The 21,367-nt window shown below is 43.3% G+C and overlaps 1 long non-coding RNA gene across 1 annotated transcript; it reads left to right on the plus strand.

The window, feature by feature from the left end:
- Positions 1–3,723: 3,723 nt before the first annotated feature.
- Positions 3,724–10,001, plus strand: LOC110144522 (uncharacterized). Its single transcript, XR_011485882.1, has 3 exons — positions 3,724–3,835; positions 7,467–7,574; positions 9,501–10,001. It is a non-coding gene; the product is annotated as an uncharacterized lncRNA (long non-coding RNA).
- Positions 10,002–21,367: the final 11,366 nt, after the last annotated feature.

The raw sequence follows: 21,367 nt of genomic DNA on the forward strand, positions 1-21,367 counted from the left end.
AGCTTTCTCCTCAAAAGGCCCTGAGCCTCAGTTCAGTGAAGAGAGGAGGACAGGCCCTACCTTCCATTCAGCCCTGGCTCTCCAGGTCTCAACCCTGTGCTTGCACCCGCAGCCCGGGCAGGACATCAAGAAGAAGAGGTCTGAAGAAGCTGCCTGGAGCTCACCTCTACTGGACCGAGAGAAACGCCTCCTGCTTCCCTCTCTTTCAAGACCACCACTCTTCCAGCTTGTCTGCCAAGGCCAGGAGCCTGGTGCATCCCGCCCAGGGCACAGGGTTCTGCCTTCTAGTCCCCAGCTGACCCAAATGCCACTTCTGGAGCAAGCTCTGGGGCAGCTCATGCCTGCCCTTTACTTGGCTCTAACCTGCCTGAGGGGTGGGGGTTGGGGTGGTTTTGTGGTGAGGGACAGGGCTGAGGGGGGATGACTTCCAACTGGAAAGAAGTTTCCATGCAGGAACACTACCTCTTCCAAACATACCCCCTCACTTTCACCCCTCCTCGAAGGGTGCTGAATGCCACCCCATGCCCCTTCTTTCACACCACTGAGTTGCCCAAAGTGTCGTCATGTGAGGTTATGTGGGCAAAGCCTCCCTTAGGACCAGGCCCTGACCAACCTATGGGGTCTGATGGCTCAGCTGGCACAGGTGGTCTCCTTGTGCCCCTGTGCCCAGGACCAGTGTCTGCACATGCAGAACACGGAGCCCCTCATGAAAAATCACAGCAGTCCTCCCCAAGAGGAGGACCTGGGTCCTCCATGGTGGGGCAGTGGGAGCGAGGAATAGGGGTTCACCTACCAGTGCAGTTCTGTTCCTGAAATAGAACACCAGGGAAAACATCTGGATTGCCTTGCTGTCTGTGGACGTTTTCGCCCAATTCAGCTTCAGCACACTGCTCTGGGGCCAGTTTCATCCCACCATGAGTAGTGTCCGGATACCCTCTGTCGTAAGGCAGAGGAAGGGCTTCACGGGATCCTGTGGGGCATGGGACCCAGACTCTTTGGCACGAGCAAATGTATACAAAAACTTAACTCCAACCCGGACATAAAGTGCACATGCATTTGTCTCAGTCTGGGACCAAGCCTTCGTCAGGCAAATTTCCGCATCATGTCTGCTAGATGTTTCTCCCTGACAGGGTGGCCACCTCTTCCCCTTTTGGCTTTGTCCATGGTAGCCAGGCACAGTGCCTCTGCCTGGGCAACAGTTCCTGGGTCACCAGTGGCCCTGAGACCCCAGAGACCGTACTGGTGGACCTCCCTCCTGCAGGATGGGCGAGGATCCCCTGGCCACAGGCCCTGGGCTAGAGCTTCAGCTCCTTGTTCCTGAATATGGTGGCTGCTGAGGTCAAGCCACCAAGGGTCTGGCAGCCATGGGCTTCTCCATGGGAGAGCCAGGTCCCAGAACACCACTGCCTGTTGCTTCCACACCTGCTCTGGAGGGGTGTCCAGCAGCCAGGTTCACCCAGAATTCTCTGAGTGCTCCAGACACACCCTTGTTCCCCTCACAGGCCTTCCCCAGCAGGATCCACAGCCAGGGCCTGGAGGCCAGGCTCAAAAATCTTCCACTTGATGGTGTTGCAGAAACCAGTACTCAAGAAACCAAGCACCACACTTGGAGAGTTGGAGAACTCAGGTTTATTATGCCAGTGGACCCAGGGGAGTTAACATTCCAAGCTCTGAGCCCCGAACAAAGGGGTTACAGAGTTTTTATACACAGACAGGCATGATTAAGTGGGTTTGTGGGTTTGCAGGGGCTGGGCGATTGCAAAGAGCAGGACAAGGGTGAGTGAGATAAGCTCCAGTTCCTAGTATTGTGAGTCCCCACTTTCTGAGACCTACGTGATCCAGACTTTGCAAGGAGCAAGCTGAGTTACAGAGGCAGGAGCAGGAGGTTATGTAAAATTTTAACTTTTCCTCTTCAATGCCACTGTTGCTGCAGAAATGCCATCCACCCCCTGGAGAATGGCCTCTCCCTCCGCACTTTGCAGGTGAAAAAATGGCCCGTGGAGGCCCAAGAGTCTTCCAAGTGGTCCACAGGAATTTTGTGAAAAGAGGTGTCTCCTCCTTTGGGGGCTGCTCCTTGAGAGTAAGGACATAGCTAAAGGTGAAGGAGGAAAGGAACAGGCTGCACTGACTCCATCTTGAGAAGGGAACTCCCTCTTGCATTCTCGGTGAACTTTGAACTATATGCCTGGTAGCCATGGAGACTGGAGAAGGCAGTGGCACCCCACTCCAGTACTCTTGCCTGGAAAATCCCATGGACGGAGGAGCCTGGTAGGCTGCAGTCCATGGGGTTGCTAAGAGTCGGACATGACTGAGTGACTTCACTTTCACTTTTCACTTTCATGCATTGGAGAAGGAAATGGCAACCCACTCCAGTGTTCTTGCCAGGAGAATCCACAGGGACGGGGGAGCCTGGTGGGCTGCCTTCTATGGGGTCGCACAGAGTCGGACACAACTGAAGGGACTTAGCAGCAGCAGCAGCAGCCATGGAGACAACATAGGTACAGCCGAACAGGCCTCCCGAACTGATAAACACCAAATTCCATGCCAAGATTTCCTGTCGCCAGAAGGAATGTAATAATCCCCTATGTAGTCAGTCACCTTTGTAATCTTTATGGCACCCATTGATGTAGGCTACAATGTATAACCAGCTGACCCTTCTGATTATGAATCATGGCTGTAACCTGATTGTATCTCCCTTTGACATTTTCCAGAGTAGGATTGAGGAATTCGGGGATGTGTGCTTGTGCACGTACACTTAGGGTATATAACGTTTTCACAAAAATTGTTCGGGGTCCCTGGCTAGAGGAAACTCTGCCTCAGACCTGCCGTTGTGATAAACTGCACTCTGCCATCCACGTTGTCCTTCTGAGTGAGTTTGCTTCCCGGAGCATTTGGCTACAACAAAAGGACATGGAAAGGAAATCATCCGTCTCTGGGTCCATGTCCACAGCACCCAAGGAGATTATGAGTCCACATGGCCTGATCCCCATTTCCTGTAGACTGGAATGTGATGAATTCTGTCACTTTGTTATTATTGGTCAGGATTAGGGCCAGAATTCCCTTGATGATTTACATAATTAGTGGTTCATTGAAAACCTATGCTTCTTGGAATAAATCCAGGTTCTAGCCATGCATACAAAGGGTGTGCTCCTGTAATATGGATCCTTTTGGAATATGTGTAGAGATTGGTCCCTACAGAGACTCTTAAGTGGCTCTGTTGTGTTTTCTAACTTGTTTCTAGCTACGTGACTGAGAGTGCTGAACAAACCCCAAACTGTCATTTGTCCCTTGTGCTAGAATATTCATCCTTCATGGGAATCAATAAATTAAAAGTGGGAGAATGTGTATCTGTGGATGCAGGGCTAACAGGTTATTTATTTCAGGAACTTTGGGGCCACTATTTCAGGTTAGCAAAAAGGCTCATTGAATTAAACCACAAGTCTCAAACCCAGCAAAGTACTCTAGGAAATGATTAAATGATCACAGTGGGTTACATCACAATGGCTTTACAGTATAAAGTCCAGGCTGTCTGTGCATTTGGGCTTACTTCTCCTAAGGGTAGGTAGTGTGGCTGGATCTTTTTTTTTTAATGAAACAAGAAGACTGGTGTGTTGTTATGTTTTGGTTCTTATGTTTTTCATGTTATATTCATGTTTCATGAAGGATATTGATCTGCATCGGTGGCAAAGGTATTCAACAGTCTTTTCTTTCCTTTTCAGAAACCAGTTTGGTAATAAAATCAAAGCATGTGATCAACAGCTCGTACATTATCTTGGTGTGGACCCAGAGAGCAAGCACAGACAAAGAGCAGACACTGACTTCACACTTCTGATAGGTATGTAATATAGTCCTAAGTTGTGCTTTGATTGTTTCCCCCTTCTGTAGAGTAGGCTCCTCTCTCAAGGCAAGTGTCTCACCCCATTTCCTCAGGTTAGTGTCTGGTTAGTTGCATTTTCAGATACATTTAATCGCTATAGTTGTTCATATTAATGATCAGAGGAGTTCTGCCTGTGGGGTTCAGTTATCAAACTGTTCTTAAATTCCAACAGCCCTGAACTCAGTTAAAACTCAAAGCCAAGAAAAGGCCAGTATTTTACTGGTGCCGATTTCAGACATCTGATAGGTACGGAAAAAAACTCCCAGGTGTACTTTGTGTTTTACTCCTTTGCCTTTTACAATGATGATTTTCTGAAGTCTTTTAATGGAGTTTATACTGGTGCCATGGAGGTGTGTTGTTAATGCTAACACTGAGCAAAGGCAAGGTTACTTCAGTAACCTGAGACCTTTTAAAGCTATCAAAGTAGCCTTCCTTCATGAAGGGCAAGGATCCCCTAGCCACAGGCCCTGGGTCAGGAGCCTCAGCGCCTTGTTCCTGAAAATGGCCACTGTCGAGGCCACGCCCCCGAAGGCCTGGCAGCCATGGGCTCCTTGGTGGGCAAGCAACGCCTCAGAACACCACTACCTGTTGCTTCCACACCTACTCTGGTGGGGTGCCAGGCAGCCAGGTTCGCCCAGAATCCTCTGAGTGACCCAAACCTTCCCTTCCTCTCCTCACAGGTCTTCCTCAGTAGGATCCACTACTGACGCCATGCTCCAAAAGCTTCCACTTGATGGCACTCTTGAACCAGAAATGTCAACCACTCTCTGGAGCTGGGCCTCTCCCTCCACCCTTTGTGTATCAAAAAAGGCCCATGGTGGCCAAAGAACCTTCCAAACCCTCCAAACTATGTTAGCTCCAGTGGAGTGTTGGGGGAAGAGGGGTGTCCTCCTCTGGGGGCTTCTCCTTGGTGGCAATAACATACTGAAAAGGACATTCAGGGGAGCCCTCCATCGCTGGGTACATGTCCACAGCACTCTAGGATTTTCTGAGTCATGTGGCCAGGCCCCTCTTTCCTGGGAACCAGGATGTGATGTATTTTGTCAACTTTGTTATTATTGGCCAGGGTTAGGGCCAGAAGTACCTTGATGATTCACATACTAGGGATTGGTTGAAGACCCTTGCCACTTTGAATAAATCCAGGTTCCAGCCATGCATACAAAGTATTGCTCCTGTAATAATGGATCCTTTTGGAATATGAGTAAAGATTGGTCCCGAGAGACCATTCTTAAGTGACTCCATCTAGTTTTGGAACTTGTTTCTAGCTAGGTAACTGAATAAGAGTGCTAAACAAACCCCAAACCATCATGTGTCCCTTGTGCAAGGACACTCATCCTTCATCAGTTAGTTCAGTTCAGTTGCTCAGTCGTGTCCGACTCTTTGCGACCCCATGGACTGCAGCACGCCAGACTTCCCTGTCCATCATCAACTCCTGGAGCTTGCTCAAACTCATGTCCATTGAGTCGGTGATGCCATCCAACCATCTCATCCTCTGTCATCTCCTTCTCCTCCTGCCTTCAATCTTTCCCAGCATCAGGGTCTTTTCCAGTGAGTCAGTTCTTCACATCAGGTGGCCAAAATATTGGAGTTTCAGCTTCAGCATCAGTCCTTCCAATGAATATTCAGGACTGATTTCCTTTAGGGATGGACTGGTTGGATCTCCTTGCAGTCCAAGGGACTCTCAAGAGTCTTCTCCAATACCACAGTTCAAAAGCATCAATTCTTTGGCACTCAGCTTTCTTTATAGTCCAACTCTCACATCCATACATGACTACTGGAAAAACCATAGCTTTGACTAGATGGACCTTTGTTGGCAAAGTAATGTCTCTGCTTTTTAATATGCTATCTAGGTTGGTCATAACTTTTCTTCCAAGGAGCAAGTGTCTTTTAATTTCATGGCTGCAGTCACCATCTGCAGTGATTTTGGAGCCCCCAAAAATAGTCTGTCACTGTTTCCATTGTTTTCCCATCTATTTGCCATGAATGATGGGACCGGATGCCATGACCTTAGTTTTCTAAATGTTGAGTTTTAAGCCAACTTTTTCATTCTCCTCTTTCACTTTCATCAAGAAGCTCTTTAGTTCTTCTTCTTCGTTTTCTGCCATAAGGGTGGTATCATCTGCATATCTGAGGTTACTGATATTTCTCCTGGCAATCTTGATTCCAGCTTGTGCTTCATCCAGCCTGGCATTTCACATGATGTACTCTGCATATAAGTTAAATAAGCAGGGTGACAGTATACAGCCTTGATGTACTCCTTTCCTGATTTGGAACTGGTCTATATTCTATGTACAGTTCTAACTGTTGCTTCTTGATCTGCATACAGATTTCTCAGGAGGCAGGTCAGGTGGTCTGGTATTCCCATCTCTTTCAGAATTTTCCATAGTTTGTTGTGATCCACACAGTCAAAGGTTTTGGCGTAGTCAATAAAGCAAAAGTAGAAATTTTTATGGAACCCTCTTGCTTTTTCAATGATCCAGCGGATGTTGGCAATTTGATTTCTGGTTCCTCTGCCTTTTCTAAACATCTGGAAGTTCTCAGTAAATTATAACTTGGAAAAAGTTTCTGTATCTGTGGATGCAGGGCTAATTGGTTATTTATTTTAGAAACCTCAGGGCCAGTAGTTTAGGTAAGCAGAAAGGCTCATCATTATGCTAACCCACAAGCCTCAATCCCAGCAAAGTACTCTATGAAGTCACTAAATGGTCACATTGGGTTACATCACAATAGCTTTGCAGTACAAAGTCAAGACTATCTGTGCATTTAGGCTTATTTCTCCTAAGGGTAGGTAGTGTTAAGAGGAAAAGTTAAAATTTTACACAACCTCATGCTCCTTCTGCCTCTGTAACTCAGCTTGCTCCTTGAAAAGTCTGGGTCATTTAGGTCATGTAGTCTCAGAAACTGGGGACTTAAAACACTAGGAACTGGAGCTTCAGCTCCTTGTTCTTGAATATGGCGACTGCCGAGGCCCTGCCCCCAGTGGTTCGACAGTCATAGATTCCTTGGTGTGCCATTCTGGGCCCAGGCAGGATGACCTGTCCCTTCCACACCTGCTCTGGAGGCGTGTCCTGCAGGGAGGTTTTCCCAGAATCTTCTGAGTGTTCTGATACCTCCTTTCCGCCCCTCACAGGCCTTTCCCAGCAGGACCACAGGCAGGGGTGGGAGGCCATGTTCAAAATGCATCCACTTGATGGCACTATTGCTCCAGAAATGCTACCATTATCTCCAGCATTCTCTCTCCCTCCACCCTTTGTGGGTCAAAAAAGGCCCCTGGAGGCCCAAAAGCCTCCCAAGCCCTACAGGAGGGTTGGCTCTACTGGAGTCTTGAGGAAAGAGGTCACTCTTTGAAGTGACTAAATGGTCACAGTGGGTTACATCACAATGGCTTTGCAGTATAAAGTCCAGACCATCTCGACATTTAGGCTTATTTCTCCTAAGGATAGGTAGTGGCTGAATTGATTTTTTTTTTTTTTAATGGAACTAGAAGACTAGTGTGTTATTTTATTTCTTGCTTTTCTTGCTGAATTCCTGAGGAAAGTTAATTTGTACCTGTGGCAAATGTATTCAACAGTATTTTCTTTCTTTTTAGGTATAGTCAGAAAATCAAAAGGCGTGATGAACAGCTCATTTAGCCTTGGTGTGGTCCCAGAGTACAAACAGAGATGAAGAGCAGACACTGACTTCACACTTCTATTGGGTATGTAATACAGCCCTCAGTTGTGTTTTGATTCTGTTGTCCCTTCTGTACAGTAGGCTCCTCTCTCAAGGCAGGTCTCTTACCGAATTTCCTCTGGTCAGTGTCTGGATAGTAGTGTGTTCTGGTACTTCTTCTCAGTCCTATCCAACTCTTTGTGACCCCATGGACTGCAGCCCACCAGGCTTCCCTATCCTTCACCATCTCTCAGAGCTTGCTCAAACTCCTCCTGTCCATTGTGTCTGTGATGCCATTCAACCATCTCATTCTCTGTCGTCCCCTTGTCCTCCTGCCTTCAGTCTTTCAGGTATACTTCTTTGCTATACTTTTTCATCGTAATGATGTCATGAGTTCCTCCTGTGTGATTCAAGTATCAACCTATTTGTAAGTTCCAGCACCCCTGAACTCATTTTAAACTCAAGCCCAGAAAAGGCTGTTATTTTACTGGAGCTGATTTCACACATCTGATAGGTATGGAATAGAACTCCCAGGTACACTTTGTGTTTTACTCCTTTGCCTTTTACAAAGATGATTTTCTGAAGTGTATTAATCCAGTTTACACTGGTGCCATGGAGGTGCATACTTAATGGCAAGAATGAAAAAAGGCAGGGTTACTTCAGTAACCTGAGACCTTTTAAAGCTATCAAAGTAGCCTTCATGCAGGAAGGGCAAGGATCACCTAGGCAGAGGCCCTGGGTCAGGAGCTTTAGCACCTGTTCCTGAACATGGCGCCCCGAGGGCCTGGCAGTCTTGGGCTCCTCTATGTGAGAGCCAGGCCCTAGAACACCACTGCCTTCCCTTCCACACCTGCTCTGGAGGGGTACCTGGCAGCCAGGTTCACCCAGAATCCTCTGAGCACTTCAGACATTCCCTTTCTCCCCTCACAGGCCTTCTCCAGCAGGATCCACAGGCAGGGTCTGGCGGACTAGCTCAAAAATCTCCCACTTGATGACACTGATGCTCCAGAAATTATATCCATCCTCTGTAGCATGGTCTCTCCCTCCGCCTTTGCAGGTGAAGAACTGCCCATGGAGACCAAGAGTGTTCCAAGTGGTCCACCAGCGTGTTGTGGGAAAGGTGTCTCCTCCTTTGGGGGGCTTCTCCTTGGCATAAAGAACATAGATAAGAGGACATGAAAAGGCAGCCGTCCATATCTGAGTCCATGTCCATAGCCCTCTAGGAGATTCTCAGTCATATGGCCTGGCCCCTGTTTCCTTGGGACTGGGATGTGATATATTCTGTCACTTTGTTATTATTGGTCAGGGTTAGGGGAAGAATTACCTTGATGATTTACATATTAGGGGTTGGTTGAAGACCCTTGCCACTTTGAATAAATCCAGGTTTCAACTATTCATACAAAGTGTGTGCTCCTGTAATATGGATCCAGTATGTGTAGACTGTTCCCTACAGAGCATCTTAAGTGGCTCCGTCCAGTTTTGTAACTTGTTTCTAGCTAGGTGACTAAGAGTGCTGAACAAACCCTAAACTGTCATATGTCTCTTGTGCCAGGACACTCATCCCTCATGGGAATCAGTAAGTGGTAAGCGGGAGAATGTGTATTTGTAGATGCAGGGCTAACAGGTTATTTATTTCAGGAATCTCTGGGACAGTAGTTTAGGTAAGCAGAAAGGCTTATCAGTGTTTGAACACAAGCCTCAATCCCAGCAAAATACTCTAGGAGGTGACTAAAGGGTCACAGTGGGTTATATCACAGTGTGTTTGCAGTATAACTTCCAGACCATCTGTATATTTAGACTTATTTCTCCTAAGGGTAGCTAGTGTGGCTGGATCGCTTTTTTTATTGCATCTAGAGGAAGACTGGTATGATTTTTGTTTTGTTTCCTCATGTTTTTCATGCTGATTCTTACTGAGGAAAGGTAATTTGCATCTCTGGCAAGTGTATTCAACAGTATTTTCTTTCCTTTTCAGTTCACAGTTTGGTAAGAAAGTCAGAGGTCGTGATCAACCGCTCATACATTGCCTCGGTGTGGACCCAGAGTGCAAGAACAGAGAAAGAATAGACACTGACTTCACACTTCTGATAGGTATGTGATACAGGCCTCAGTTGTGCTTTGATTCTGTTTCCCCCTTCTGTATAGTAGGCTCCTCTCTCAAGGCAAGTTTCTCACCAAATTTCCTCGGTTTATTCTCTGGTTAGTAGTGTGTTCAGGTATTTGTTTTTTGTTCAGTAGGTCAATCATGTCTGCCTCTTTGCAACCCCACCGACTGCAGCATGCCAGGCTTCCCTGGCCATCAGCAACTCCTGGAGCTTGCTCAAACTCATGTCCATTGAGTTGGTGATGCCATCCTACCATCTCATCCTCTGTGGTCCCCTTTTCTGCCTGCTTTCAATCTTTCAGGTATACTTAGTTACTGTAGTTGTTCATCGTAGTGATGAGAAGAGTTCTGCCTGTGCGATTCACGTATCAATCTATTTGTGAGTTTCAACACCTCTGAACTCAGTTTAAAACTCAAGCCCAGAAAGGCTGTTAGTTTACTGGATCCGATTCACACATCGGATGGGTATGCAACAGAACTCCCATGTGTACTTTGTGTATTACTCCTTTCGCTTTTACAAAGATGAGTTTCCTAAGTGTTTTAAACAAATTTATACTAGTGCCATGGAGATGCGTTATTAATGCTATTAGTGAGCAAAGCCTTTGACTGTGTGGATCACAATAAACTGGAAAATTCTGAAAGAGATGGGAATACCAGACCACCTGACCTGCCTCTTGAGAAACCTGTATGCAGGTCAGGAAGCAACAGTTAGAACTGGACATGGAACAACAGACTGGTTCCAAATAGGAAAAGGAGTATGTCAAGGCTGTATATTGTCACCCCGCTTATTTAACTTATATGCAGAGTACAAGCTGGAATCAAGATTGCCAGGAGAAACATCAATAACCTCAGATATGCAGATGACACCACCCTTATGGCAGAAAGTGAAGAAGAACTAAAGAGCCTCTTGATGAAAGTGAAAGAGGAGAGTGAAAAAGTTGGCTTAAAGTTCAACATTCAGAAAACTAAGATCATGGCATCTGGTCTGGCAAATAGATGGGGAAACAGTGGCTGACTTTATTTTTCTGGGCTCCAAAATCACTGCAGATGGTAATTGCAGCCATGAAATTAAAAGACGCTTACTCCTTGGAAGGAAAGTTATGACCAACCTAAACAGCATAATAAAAAGCAGAGACATTACTTTGTCAACAAAGGTCCATCTAGTCAAGGCTATGGTTTTTCCAGTGGTCATGTATGGATGTGAGAGTTGGACTATAAAGAAAGCTGAGCACAGAAGGATTGATGCTTTTGAACTGTGGTGTTTGGAGAAGACTCTTGAGAGTCCCTTGGACTGCAAGGAGATCCAACCAGTCCATCCTAAAGGAGATCAGTCCTGAGTGTTCATTGGAAGGACTGATGTTGAAGCTGAAACTCCAATACTTTGGCCACCTGATGCAAAGAGCTGGCTCATTTGAAAAGACCCTGATGCTGGGAAAGATTGAAGGCAGGAGGAGAAGGGGATGACAGAGTATGAGATGGTTGGATAGCATCACCGACTCAATGGACATGGGTTTGGGTGGACTCTGGGAGTGTGTGATGGACAGGGAGGCCTGGCGTGCTGTGGTTCATGGGGTCGCAAAGAGTTGGACACGACAGCGACTGAACTGAACTGAACTGAGTGAGCAAAGGCAGGGTTCCTTTAGTAACCTGAAACCTTTTAAATCTATCAAAGTAGCCTGATATTTTCACAAACCCTAGAGCTAGGAAAGATTCTGAGGTGATCTTATTTATCCCCTGGGTTGCTGAAGGAAAAACCTTCTTTCTTTCTATGCTGGAATTTCTGAAGAGTGATATGAAACTTCACATGTGAAATGTATTTTGTTATATAGCCCCTTCTAGTTAAGAAACTTTGTTTATACCTTATTTTTAAAATTTTTTTCTGTTTATGCCTTATTGAAATCTCTGTTGAGAAGGTTCCAGCAGAAACTCATTTGTTGTTTCTTTATAGGAAGAAAACTAGTGCTGTCAAATGCCTGTTCTGTATTATTATTCTGGTTATAACACAGGGTAGGCTCAGTAATATGAAAGAGGAATAGGTTATTATTTGTAATTGTAATATTAAGTTGTTGCAAAATATGCACTTTTGCATTGTTGAACTTTGCCCTTATATTGGCATACATTGTTTAATAAATGTGGTTATATTATACATCATTTTAATGTACATTTCTTGCCTTTTTGTACTAATGACTTATGTTTATTTTATATTTATGTCTATTTATTTTATATTTATTTATTTTAGACTAGGAAAATGTTAGACAAAAGGAGAATTAAGTAATTTTCTTATTTAGGTTCAAAATGGACTTCTCATGTTCAAATATGCTCTGAGAAAGAATATTTAGCCAAGAATACTTTTTACTTAGACTCTAAAGACAAATATAGTTAGCAATGTATATCACTTTTAGAAATAAACGATGCATATATACATAGTTTTCTAAAATGTCTGACTTGAGGTGACATTTGCAAGAAAGGGCAAAGAATGTGGAAGGGTTAGAGACTTAAGCTCTGTTTGGTATAAGTATTCTGGCTTGTTTGAACCTCTTTAGAGGAGTGATTAGGTAAAACTGGGACAGGATTCAGCAGATCAATGTCCCTTTTATTTTTTATTTTATTTATTTTTTTTTTCAATGTCCCTTTTAAAAGAGGAAAAAAATCCTGGGTTCTGTACCCAGAACCCTATAAATTTGACTGGCCAAAGACAGATTATGAAGAGAAAAACAAATAGAAGTTTATTAACATAGGTACTGCCCAAATAAATATGGGAGTGTTCATCAGTAACCCCGAATCCCACTTCTGGTTATATATCTGAAAGAAAAGAAACCATTATCTTGAAGCGATACCCGCACTTCCATGTTCACTGCAGCATTATTTACAATAGCCAAAACACAGAAACAACGTAGGTGTCTACTGAGGGAAGAATGGATAAAGAAAATGTGATATAGGGATTTCCCCAACAGTCCAGTGTTTAGGACTCTGCGTTTTCACTGCCAAGGGCCCAGGTTCAATCCTTGGTCAGAGAACTAAGATCCCACAAGTTGTATGGTGCCCCCCTCCAACAAAATAGCAAAGAAAATGTGATACACACACACACACACACAAACACATACATGAATTACTGTTCAGTCACAGAAAAGAAGGAATTCTACTACTTGCAGCAACATGGATAAATCTTGAAGGCATTATGCTATGTGAAATAAGTCAGAGAGACAAATAATATACTCCTTTATATGTGGGATCTGCTAGGGACAGGGGAAGTAGGTGAAAATAGTCATAAAGTACAAATTTCTTCTTATAAGGGATGAATGAATAAGTGCTGGAGATTTAATGTACAGCACAGTGAATTTTTTGTACACTTGAAAGTTGCTAACAACAAATCTTAGCTAACTATGTGAGGTGATATTAACTAATCTTATTGTGGTAATCAGTTTGCAGGATATATGTATAGAGATCATCATAGTTGTACACCCACACAGTGTTAGAGGTCAAAGTTAAATAAGAGTTCGTCTTCCTTTTAAAGGAGAGACACATTTTACAAATGAAAATTTCCCTTATAAATGGAAATTTCCTTTGTAGAAGGAAAGCCTGTGCTGTTTTTGGAGCTTTTCATGCATTGGGGCCTTTACCTGAAAATATTACAAAGAGGCAGGTTTTGGGTTGGCATACTCTTAACCCCTATTCAGATGGGTGTCTTTTACCTAGCACCCACATTTTAACGTCTCACCTTCACTCTCTTAACTTTCTATACAAGTGTTTTAGTTAATCATCAATGCAAATTAGTACAGCCACTATGGAAAACAGTGTGGAGATTTCTTAAAAAGCTGGAAATAGAACTGCCATATGACCCAGCAATCCCACTTCTGGGCATACACACCGAGGAAACCAGATCTGAAAGAGACACGTGCACCCCAGTGTTCATCACAGCACTGTTTATAATAGCCAGGACATGGAAGCAACCCAGATGCTCATCAGCAGACGAATGGATGAGGAAGCTGTGGTACATATACACCATGGAATATTACTCAGCCATTAAAAAGAATTCATTTGAATCAGTTCTAATGAGATGGATGAAACTGGAGCCCATTATACAGAGCGAAGTAAGCCAGAAAGATAAAGACCAATACAGCATACTAACACATATATATGGAATTTAGAAAGATGATAACGATAACCCTATATGCAAAACAGAAAAAGAGACACAGATGTATAGAACAGACTTGTGGACTCTGTGGGAGAAGGCGAGGGTGGGATGTTTCGAGAGAACAGCATCGAAACATGTATATTATCTAGGGTGAAACAGATCACCAGCCCAGGTTGGATGCATGAGACAAGTGCTCGGGCCTGGTGCACTGGGAAGACCCAGAGGGATCGGGTGGAGAGGGAGGTGGGAGGGGGGACCGGGATGGGGAATACATGTAAATCCATGGCTAATTCATTTCAATGTATGACAAAAACCACTGCAATGATGTAAAGTAATTAGCCTCCAACTAATAAAAATAAATGGAAAAAAAAAGATAAAAAAAATAAATAAAAAGTTAATACATTTTTAGTAGTTTTAGGTTTACAGAAAAATGAGTGGAAAGTACAGAGAATATGACCATTTGCCTACTCCTCACTCCAGCTTTCCCTCTTAACAGCTTCTGACATTGTTACACATTTGTTACAACTCTAGTTTGTAATGAACTCTAGTTTACATTGGGGTACAATATTTGTGTCACACTTCTATGGGTTTTGACAAATAATGATATGTGTCCACCATTATAGTACATTATATAGACTCGTATTGTCCTAAAAAAAACCAAAAACCTGTGTTCTACCTATTCATCTCTCCATCCCTCCGTGGAATCCTTGATAACCACTTATCTTTTAACTGTCCCCAGTGTTTGCCTTTTCTTGAATGTCATACAGTTGGAACCTTATCAGTAACTGTTTTTTTTTTTCCCCCAGGTTGGTTTCTTACACTTAGCAATGTGCATTTAGGATTCCTCTGAGTACATTTGCAGCTTGGTAGCTCCTTTCTTTATTCCACACTATATTTGTTTATCTATTCACCTACTCAAGGACATCTTGGTTGCTTACAAGGTTTGGAAATTATGAAAAAACTATAAACATTTGTGTACATGTTTCTGTGTGATTGCCAAACTTCCAAAGTGTGGGAAATAAAGCCCACTGGCCCAAACCTACAAAATGGACTTGGAGACACGAGGTGCAGTGGGAAACAAGCCTTTAATGAAGGTCTTGCAAGATGAGGTGTCTGGTGGGCAGGCACACCCAGGGCAGTTACAACAAGCAATTTATTTTCTAGCATGCAGGTCCCTTCCCCAGTTTCTCATTGGCTGAGTACTTTGGGGTAGATGAACAATCTTTCCAGAGGTTGCCTAAGTATATTTCCTTCTTTATGGGCTGGCCCCTCCCTAACATCTTGTTTCCCCTTTTCCTGCACACTTATTCCCGTTCTTATGTTTTTGAATTCACCAATAGAATGAGCTTGCACAAAACCCTAAGCATCTCACCCTCCCTTTGTTTGGCTGCTGGTAATTTTTTTTTTTCACTCAAAGCTAGCTACCCTTGAAAACGGATCATTTTAAGTTTTTATTTCTTACAAATACCCTCCTCTTTTTCTTTGTAACTTTTTTTGTCTTATTTTCATTCCCATTTTTTGAGTCTTTTGATTTTTAAGTCGTTCTAAGATCTGTTGACTCTCCTCATCAAGAGGTTGAATCTAATTTGGCTTTTAATAACAGTGAATTATTTTGTTGGTAGGTCATGGACATCTGTTCGTTTATTGTTGCCTCAGTTAATTTTTGTGTTAACCTTTTCACACAAAGGATAATGCAACACCCTACTGCTGTTAAGACTTCTGCTGCTATTATGAGAATGGTGATAATTGAGGCTAGCATCCCTTTCCATTTTTTAAAACCATCCTTTTAAACAATCTGAATGGATCATCAATTCCAGTATTCCCTGCCAGCTCATTGGCTAAGGTCATTAGTCCTTGTAATGCCTTCGTGATGGTTCCATCAGGAGCTGTATTGTTGGTAATAAAGTACAGCATTTCCTTCCCAGCATAACACAAACACCCCCTTCTCTGCTAATATGTCTGGTGCCATTTCCCCAGACCATCTGACTGGGGGCATCCAATTTGCTAGCTACTCCTTATCGGGTGTCTCTGGTATAGTTTATAAATATATAGATTTAGAAGAGCCTGCCACTGATCTCCGATTTTGGTGGCTGGGTGGCTTTTCGGGTACCTTGTGGAATGCCAGGGTGAAGGGAATGGCCAACTGAAGTAAGGTACAAGTCCCTGCCCAATTTGATGGCAGTCTATGAAGGAGGTTTCTTTTCCCACAAAACCACCAGACATTGGCCCAGGGCACATGGATTAATGAGTAGTTACCATTGCTGGGCTCACCAGTAATATTCAAGATGCTGGTACAAGTCGCAAGTTCTCCCACGGGTCTACTGAACTCTTCCCCCCTGCCTAGAGAGGCAAGCATAGTAGTTCACATTCCCTATGGAGAAAGAGGGTCCATAGGGTCCAACCTTTGCAGTTCAGGAAAGAGTAATGACAGACTCTTGCAGGTCTCATTTCCCCACGCATTTTTGTCCTGGTAGAGAGCAGACATGCAGTGCATTCTTCCAGGATTAGTACCCCCTCCAAGGGTGAATGGAACCACCTGTGCCTGTGGATGTCCAACCGCATATGCATAACAATCACTCTTACTATAGGCTGGCACCGTAAATTTGACCCATTCGACCCAGGCATTTGTATCTCCATACCCTGTCTCAATTTCTGAAGTCTGTCTGAGATCTTTTATTTCTATTATTTTTACTCTTTGGGGATCATTTGGAGAAGGAAATGGCAACCCACGCCAGTATTCTTGCCTGAAGAATCCCATGGACGGAGGAGCCTAGCAGGCTACAGTCCATGGGGTGGTAAAGAGTCGGACACGACTGAGCAACTTCACTTTCACTTTCACTTGGGATCATTACTGCGAGGACTAAAGTGTTCTTTGGAGTCTGGGGTGGGACAATCGCCAACAAACTCGAGGTCCTATTTTTGATGAGTTTAAGAACAAATCACCTAGGGGATCTCTCCCGGTGATATCTGCTCCCAACCTGTAAGTCCGAGGTGCTACTTTTGGCTCTTGATCTAGGGTAGCTGGGTCATTAACAGTCAAAAGTATAGGGTTGTATTTTAAGTCCTGGCTGACTTCTGGTGGGATACCCTCAGACAGGTGTATTTTGGCTTTTAAGGGCCTTCAACTTGGAGTTACCCAGCCATGTTTACTGTCCAGCCCTGGAATTGTCCACCATACAATGTGGTCTAAACTAGGGCAAGGATTTGCTTTAGTGTAGCCTGTGTCTGGTTCAGGGCAGAGATATATGCCTGCCTGTGAAAGTTGTTTCCGGTTTTCTAAGTTTTCACAAGGCAAACTCTGGCATGTATCATACCTTATGGTCTGAGGTACTGGGGTTTAGTTATATTAATCACTAGCTTGGGGTCCCTTTCCAATTTCCTCATTGGCCTTCTGCTTTGTGAATAATCCATCCTACATGTATTAGTTTCCAGAAGTAGAGCCAACCCATTCTGTTACTAAACCTTTTTCTTTAGGGTCATCTTTAAGGGCTTTTAAAGTGACCGATGCATCTCCCACTGTTCCTCTTCCCCCTTCTCTAAAGTCTCAGTTACCTGCTTTTTAGCCTGAGTATAATGAGTCCAACCCTTTTCAGCAGTCCACACGGCTGTCTCAGTGTTCAGGAGCACTTGTAGGGCCCTCTCAGCTTGGCTGTCTTCTTCCAGGTTTCGATTAACACCAAGTCACCTGGCTGGAAATGATGAACCGACTGGAATTCGAAAGGTGGAGTCTGGGCGAGGAGCCCGTTTAATCTAAGGGATTAAAGTAGAGGAAATGGCCAGTATATAGTTTCTTATAAATTGATCGTTGGTTTCCAAAGTTGGGAGATCTGTAGCTCCTCCCAAATATGGGAACCCATATAGCAATTCATATGGAGACAGCCCCACATCTCTCCTTGGAGCTGTCCTGATCAGAAGTGCTACTGGGAGGCACTTGAAAAGTGAAAGTCGCACAGTTGTGTCCAACTCGTTGTGATTCCATAGACTGTAGCCTACCAGACTCCTCTGTCCATGGGGATTCTCCAGGCAAGAACACTGGAGTGGGTTGCCACGCCCTCCTCCAGAGGATCTTCCTGACCCAGGGATAGAACCCAGGTTTCCTGCATTGCAGGCAGATTCTTTACCAACTGAGCGAAGTGGCCTGCCTCTGGGAGGCATTTCGTTCATGGTAATTTAGTTTCTGAAATTAATTTGGTTATTTACTTAATTATCTGATTTATTCATTTATTTGTTCTACTTTCCCAGAGGTAGGGGGATGCCAGGGGGTGTGATAGTCCCATTTAACGTGTAAACATTCCATGACCCCTCAAAATACCTTAAAATATAAAGTCATTCCCATTGTCTGAAGCAATATTTTCCACCAGGCCAAATTTAGGTATAATTTTCTCTAGAATTATTTTGGTTACATTACCAGCAGTGGTAGTTGGAAGAGGGAAGTAGGCTTCTACCCAGCCAGAGAAGTGATCAACTACTACTAGTAAATGTCTCAGCCTTCCCACCTTGAGCAATCCACTCCTCCCATAGTATGCTTCCTAATTACCCTTTCATTTATTTTCTGATACGTTATACAACTTTCACAGTAACTTTTTATTCCTTTCTCTATCCATTATTTAGTTTTTTCATAATCAAAATTACTTCCTTTTTCCTTCATAAAATGTTATTTTTTTATGTTGAAAATATACATTCTATTTTCCTTAAGTACTCAAGAACTGTCCTTTGTATTAGCATCCTATAGATTGGTGAACATGGATACCAGTGATAATTTCTAAAAACATTTGCTTTCTTATAGAAAACATCTCAGGATGGCACCAAACATTATTATTAATAGTCCAAAATCTCTTTAGTTTCTCTGTAAGAGGAAATTAGTTTCCAGTAATCAGTGTTTCAGAATCTTATTTTATTTGGAAATGACCTCCCTATTTAATAAACTTTCATCACTTAGTTAAGCACAACCCTACTTATTTTAGACAGACATTCTAAATTATAATTATTCTTTTTTAAAATTTTTTTAATTTTTAATTTTTTTAAATTTATAATTATTCTTAATAGAGTTTATCTAAAAGCTCTTGTCTCATTCACACTTTTTCCTTAGTTTTTTCCACCTTAGTTACTTTCCTTGCTGACAAAAACTTGTAACTTATATAATAATATTTAACTTCTATTAAACCTAGGCACAATGAAAATATTACGCTTAATGACTCTCAGACATGTCTATATTAGGTAGATCAACATGTAAACATTAATACCAGGTATTTAATACTGAGTATTTCCGAGTTCACGTGAACCTGATATTTATTTAGGTTAATTTCTCTTGTATTTAGAATTGCTCAGTTTGTAAGCACTTACTTTTCTTTAGGCCAATTAGATTAGAACGTTCTCAGCAATATTATCTAAAGACAAAGACACATACTGAGATATACATATATCCAAATAGACACAAGAGATCTCATAGCTTTGTTTTCCAAACTTAGTTATGAATCAGATATCACAATATAAAACTCACTAGCTGTAAACAACAGTTGGAATAAGAAGATAAACAACAGTTGGAGTAAGAAAATTTTATAAATGCTTTATTCCTTTTTTTTTTTTTTTAGTTCTGATATAGTTTCAAGCAATTTCTTGTTGGTTTCCTGCAAGAAGTTACTTTTTTAAGAAGCTTTTAGATACCAAAGTAATCATTCTTGGCCTTTTCTAATTGTATGTGCAAAAATACCAATTTTGGAATATAAAAGAACACCAATTTGGACATATTTGTTGAGATCTCCTTTAATATAATTTCCGCAAATAACTACATATTGCAAGTATGAGCTCTGTATGTATTATACATGAATCTGGCTGGAATGTTGAGTTTAGCTTTCTGACACCCCCTCATTTTTTTGAGATTCTGTTTTCCATTTTAAATTGAATTTGTCAGGGATAAAAATTCATAGTTAGTTGCTCAGCTTGAAAAATAATTTCATTGTCAAAATAGTGTAAATTAAGATAAAACTGATGATCATTATAAAAGTATGAAAAATATAATAAAAATGAGAAATATTAATAGAAAAAAAATTCATAGTGAAATTGTGTGGTGGGCCTGTGTGCTGTTTGTGAGCGTAACTCTTCCAGGAGTTACCCAGAGTCATTTCAGCTCAGATTCTCCCTATGGCAATCTAAGACCACCGTGGCTGCTCAGGTCGCTGAATGGCCGGTTCTTATGTGTGACCCCCGGACGAACAAGTGTTTTAATTAATGAGTGGGTTTCCCTATGGGACCACTGCACAGTATGAGGACTAGGCCTCCACCACTCCCATAAATTTCTCAGTCACCTGAGAAAACTGTAACAGGAGGAGTCTTGTCCCTTTTCTTCAGAGCAAAGCTCTCGTATATTCTTCTCCCTTTTATCCTGACAAATCCTACACTTTCAGTAGGCTCCAAGCTCCTTTTTTCAGTTACAGGGTACCTGGCACCAGATACACTGCGTCTGGGCCCTGCAGATGCCCTCGCAGAAACCCACGCCACAGTCCTTGCTGCTAGGGTTGCAGGGCTGCCAGGTCCACTTCAGGTACTCGCTCCCCAGGCCTCCCTTCTTCACATTGTCTTTCTTTTTGGGCATCGCGGAGGTGAGCAACAGCAGGGAAGGGAGGGCCAGTGGGAAGCCTCGGAGCTGCATCTCACTTGCTGCCTGTGCTGCTCGCTCCCACCGCGTCCAACAGTCAGGCAAACTGAGGAAAAGTATCAGATCTGCCTCTTACCTGACCACTCAGCCAAAACCACCCAGTCTTTTATAACTGAGTAACCCTTGGGTCCGTTTTTTTCATTTTTTTCCCCTGAACCCTCAACATTCTCCCCAGTGAACTAACTGGGGAATATCAGAGGAGAATCCCTATCTCCGCTTTTCTTGTTCCTTAGGCCTAGAAACTTATTTCCCATTCTGTTAGTCTCTGTGTTGTTTTTCCTATGCACTCAGCCTCCCAACACTGAAGGTTTCTTACACACACTCCCAGATTCGCTTCGTCCATCTCAGGTCATTTCCCTCTCGGGATGACAGAACAGTGGATTGGGAACCCTCACTTGCTTCATATCTAGGATACTTCTCAGTTATACACACTTGACCTCTGAGAATTCCCGACAACCAAGGCACTACTTAGTAGTCCAATTTTTCTACCTTGGCTTGTTCACGAGGTTGCCGTGGTGCCTGATTTCTCTTTTCCTGTGTCGTCTCCAGTGTCCTCCAAATAACGGTCTCAGGTCTGTCTATGGCTTCTGTAGAGAACGGGGCGCATGGAGAGCAGGCCACCCAAGGTGGGGTGAGACATGTCTCCCCATTCTACTGGAGTCCCACTTCCATGCAGGCATAGAGATCCCAAACAAGGCCCCAAAACTGTGGGAAATAAAGCCCACTGGTCCAAAGCCAAAGAATGGACTTGAAGACACGAGGTGCAGTGGGAAGGAGTCTTTAATGCTGGTCTTACAAGATGAAGTGTCTAGTGGGCAGGCACACCCAGGGCAGTTAAAACAAGCAATTTATTTTCTAGCATGCAAGTCCCTTCCCCAGTTCCTCATTGGCTGAGTACTATGGGGTAGATAAATAATCTTTCCAGAGGATGCCTAAGTATATTTCCTT

The sequence above is a fragment of the Odocoileus virginianus genome, unplaced genomic scaffold (genome assembly GCF_023699985.2).
Source record: "Odocoileus virginianus isolate 20LAN1187 ecotype Illinois unplaced genomic scaffold, Ovbor_1.2 Unplaced_Scaffold_1, whole genome shotgun sequence".
Taxonomy (NCBI): domain Eukaryota; kingdom Metazoa; phylum Chordata; class Mammalia; order Artiodactyla; family Cervidae; genus Odocoileus; species Odocoileus virginianus.